A 5,154-nucleotide genomic window follows, 5' to 3' on the forward strand; every position below is an offset into this window, starting at 1 on the left:
CTATCTATCTATCTATTGTCTATCTATTTATCTATCTATCTATCTATCTATTATCTATCTATCTATCTATCTATCTATCTATCTATCTATCTATCTATCTGTCTGTCTATCTATTATCTATCTATCTATTATCTATCTATCTATTATCTATCTATCTATCTATCTATCTATCTATCTATCTATCTATCTATTATCTATCTATCTATCTATCTATCTATCTATCTATCTATCTATCTATTATCTATCTATCTATCTATTATCTATCTATCTGTCTATCTATTATCTATCTATCTGTCTATCTATTATCTATCTATCTATCTATTATCTATCTATCTGTCTATCTATTATCTATCTATCTATCTATCTATCTATCTATCTATCTATCTATCTATTATCTATCTATCTATCTATTATCTATCTATCTAATCTATTATCTATCTATCTGTCTATCTATTATCTATCTATCTATCTATCTATCTATCTATCTATCTATCTATCTATCTATTATCTATCTATTATCTATCTATCTATATATCTATTATCTATCTATCTATCTATTATCTATCTATCTATCTATCTATCTATCTATCTATCTATCTATCTATCTATCTATCTATCTATCTATCTGTCTATCTGTCTATCTATTATCTATCTATCTATTATCTATCTATCTATCTATCTATTATCTATCTATCTATCTATCTATTATCTATCTATCTATCTATCTATCTATCTATCTATCTATCTATCTATCTATCTATCTATTATCTATCTATCTATCTATTATCTATCTATTATCTATCTATCTATCTATCTATCTATCTATCTATCTATTATCTATCTATCTATCTATCTATCTATCTATCTATCTATCATCTATCTATCTATCTATCTATCTATCTATCTATCTATCTATTATCTATCTATCTATCTATCTATCTATCTATCTATCTATCTATCTATCATCTATCTATTATCTATCTATCTATCTATCTATCTATCTATCTATCTATTATCTATCTATCTATTATCTATCTATCTATCTATCTATCTATCTATCTATCTATCTATCTATCTATCTATCTATAATTTATCTATCTATTTCATATTGAGAAAAACGTGCATATGTGTCTTTTTATATAGTGTATGTAAAGTCCCATTGTTTTCACGGACTCTTAGACTTGCATTACAATATTGCTCCAATACTTGGATCATAATCAGACATCAGGCACAGCCCCATGGAATAACATGGGCTATCTGTGAAAACCACGGATAGCACTCGTATGATAACATTGGTTGTGTGCAGGAGCCCTAAGGCACCTTCATTTTATTAGTGTATACTACATGGCAGTGATGGAGCCCGATATTTCATGTAGTCGTTGTTTGCACATATTAGAGCTTACAGAGGCCGCCGTATTCTCTTGTTGTGCATTATACAGTCATAGGATAAGTCATCAGTAGTGTTGAGCGATACCGTCCGATACTTGAAAGTATCGGTATCGGATAGTATCGGCCGATACCCGAAAAATATCGGATATCGCCGATACCGATATCCGATACCAATACAAGTCAATGGGACACCAAGTATAGGAAGGTATCCTGATGGTTCCCAGGGTCTGAAGGAGAGGAAACTCTCCTTCAGGCCCTGGGATCCATAGTGAGGTGTAAAATAAAGAATTAAAATAAAAAATATTGATATGCTCACCTCTCCGGCGGCCCCTGGACATCACGCTGGTAACCGGCAGGCTTCTTTGTTTAAAATGAGCGCCTTTAGGACCTGAGAATGATGTCGCGGCTTCTGATTGGTCGCGTGCCGCCCATGTGACCGCCACGCGACGAATCAGAAGCCGCGACGTCATTCGCAGGTCCTCAATTCCTAGAATTAGGAGTTTAGTGAATGAGAATGACGTCGCGGCTTCTGATTGGTCGCGTGGCGGTCACATGGGCGGCACGTGACCAATCAGAAGCCGCGACGTCATTCTCAGGTCCTAAAGGCGCTCATTTTAAACAAAGAAGCCGGCCGGTTACCCGTGGTGATGTCCAGGGGCCGCCGGAGAGGTGAGCATATCAATATTTTTTATTTTAATTCTTTATTTTACACATCCCTATGGATCCGATACCGATACCCGATATCACAAAAATATCGGATCTCGGTATCGGAATTCTGATACCGCAAGTATCGGCCGATACCCGATACTTGCGGTATCGGAATGCTCAACACTAGTCATCAGTACTAGATAGATGGAATTATGACACCCAGCACCTCCATCGATCAGCTGTTCCCGGTGCCGGCCAAATGTGTATCAGTTGTGGGGCATAATGGCTACACAGTTCCCTGCTGCGGCCACTAAACAGGTTATCGAGCTGTCCTCCTGTTCTGTTCCACAACTGAGCACATCTGACCGTCACCAGCACTGGAAACAGCTGGCCAACAGGAGTGCCAGGTGACATACCCCGGCTGGTTTGGTTTTCATGAAGCCTACTAAAGACAGTCCATCAATTTAAAAGTACCCGACAGCCAGTTTTAGGGAGAGTTCATAAGGATGGCTTTCGGCTAACAGCGCTTTGTTTTGTAGCCCGCTTTCAACCCACTAATATGCGCCAGTTGACTATATACAAGTTGACTGGTTCTCAATTACTGGCTTTTTTACATTGGCTGATGAATACTGACATTAAACTATCATTTATGGGGTTTTCCACTGTGGATCCCAAATATTATATGCATAACATAAGAAATACTACTCATCCTCCCTGGGTCCAGCATGTGTTCTCCACCACTGCTTTGGTTTTAGTGTTTTTGTTGCTGCACTGATATCATATTGACATTGTGAATGACCGCTGCATCCAGTCACTAAGCTTGGTGGCTCATGCCGTTTCCATCAGCTGACCTGCCGAGCTCAGTGATTGACTGCATTACGGGCTGTTGACATGGCATCACACAAAAGCTAGCGATGTGATTGGCTGCCAACACAGACCCTTTTTTTTTAAGAAAAATTGACCCAATGTGTCCTGCTGACCTTAGCTGTATATGGATCCTTATAAAGGGGTATGGTCATAGCAGTGATCCTGGAGCGGTTGATGGGCGAGCACCAGGAGCGGACACAGACTGAAGAGGCCACTGTAGAAGACTAATATGTGGGTCTTTTGCAATCCTATCACTCTTTATAATGCACAATCCCATTCGCTTTGGAGTGGGAGGTAGACCCTATTACCTATTGGACCCTTGTACGGCTAGACAGGCAATACCAATGATATCGCTATCCCTGCCTTGCCCTGATTTTTATGTGTACTTGTTACAGAGGATGGCTGGGGTCACAGACTTGCCCTTGTTCAGACTAATAGTGTGATTATGTCATCACCATGAACTGTTAAGGTACCTTCACACATAACGATATTGTTAACGATATCGTTGCTATTTGTGACGTAGCAACGATATCGTTAATGAAATCGTTATGTGTGACAGCGACCAACGATCAGGCCCCTGCTGGGAGATCGTTGGTCGCTGAATAAAGTCCAGAACTTTATTTCGTCGCTGGACCTCCCTGGAGACATCGCTGGATCGGCGTGTGTGACACCGATCCAGCGATGTCTTCACTGGTAACCAGGGTAAACATCGGGTAACTAAGCGCAGGGCCGCGCTTAGTAACCCGATGTTTACCCTGGTTACCATGCTAAAAGTAAAAAAAAACAAACAGTACATACTTACCTACCGCTGTCTGTCCTCCAGCGCTGTGCTCTGCACTCCTCCTGTACTGGCTGTGAGCCGGAAAGCAGAGCGGTGACGTCACCGCTCTGCTTTCCGGCTCCCAGACAGTACAGGAGGAGTGCAGAGAAGCAGAGCGCAGCGCTGGAGGACAGACGGCTGTAGGTAAGTATGTACTGTTTTTTTTTTTTTACTTTTAGCATGGTAACCAGGGTAAACATCGGGTTACTAAGCGCGGCCCTGCGCTTAGTTACCCGATGTTTACCCTGGTTACCGGCATCGTTGGTCGCTGGAGAGCGGTCTGTGTGACAGCTCTCCAGCGACCAAACAGCGACGCTGCAGCGATTCGGATCGTTGTCGGTATCGCTGCAGCGTCGCTAAAGGCCCCTTCACATTTAGCGACGCTGCAGCGATACCGACAACGATCCGAATCGCTGCAGCGTCGCTGTTTGGTCGCTGGAGAGCTGTCACACAGACCGCTCTCCAGCGACCAACGATGCCGGTAACCAGGGTAAACATCGGGTAACTAAGCGCAGGGCCGCGCTTAGTAACCCGATGTTTACCCTGGTTACCATGCTAAAAGTAAAAAAAAACAAACAGTACATACTTACCTACAGCCGTCTGTCCTCCAGCGCTGCGCTCTGCTTCTCTGCTCTCCTCCTGTACTGTCTGGGAGCCGGAAAGCAGAGCGGTGACGTCACCGCTCTGCTTTCCGGCTCACAGCCAGTACAGGAGGAGTGCAGAGCACAGCGCTGGAGGACAGACAGCTGTAGGTAAGTATGTACTGTTTGTTTTTTTTTACTTTTAGCATGGTAACCAGGGTAAACATCGGGTTACTAAGCGCGGCCCTGCGCTTAGTTACCCGATGTTTACCCTGGTTACCAGTGAAGACATCGCTGGATCGGTGTCACACACGCCGATCCAGCGATGTCTCCAGGGAGTCCAGCGACGAAATAAAGTTCTGGACTTTATTCAGCGACCAACGATCTCCCAGCAGGGGCCTGATCGTTGGTCGCTGTCACACATAACGATTTCATTAATGATATCGTTGCTACGTCACAAATAGCAACGATATCGTTAACAATATCGTTATGTGTGAAGGTACCTTAAATGTGAAGGGGCCTTTAGTCACGGACATCTGTACTGTCATGATCCAGGTCGGGGTTTGCTTCTCGCTTCTCTTTCCCTGGCCTGGTCATGGAGGTGTTAACCTTTCCTGCCTCTCTTTGGTTCTTGGGTGACTATTTATTGGTGCTATTTTCTGGTAGCCTCTGTGAGTGATAGTTCTGGTCCTTGGCTAGAGCAGCTGATCCTTATACCCTAGTGATCCTTCTGCCTCTGACTTCCCGTAATAATCTCATATGTCCATAAACAGTGTAGAACACACCTCAAATAATTCATATCAAAAACCACCTTCCCATAACCAAATACTACAGGAAAAAAGAGGCTAT

This window comes from Ranitomeya imitator, chromosome 1, assembly GCF_032444005.1.
Source record: "Ranitomeya imitator isolate aRanImi1 chromosome 1, aRanImi1.pri, whole genome shotgun sequence".
In the NCBI taxonomy this organism is placed as follows: domain Eukaryota; kingdom Metazoa; phylum Chordata; class Amphibia; order Anura; family Dendrobatidae; genus Ranitomeya; species Ranitomeya imitator.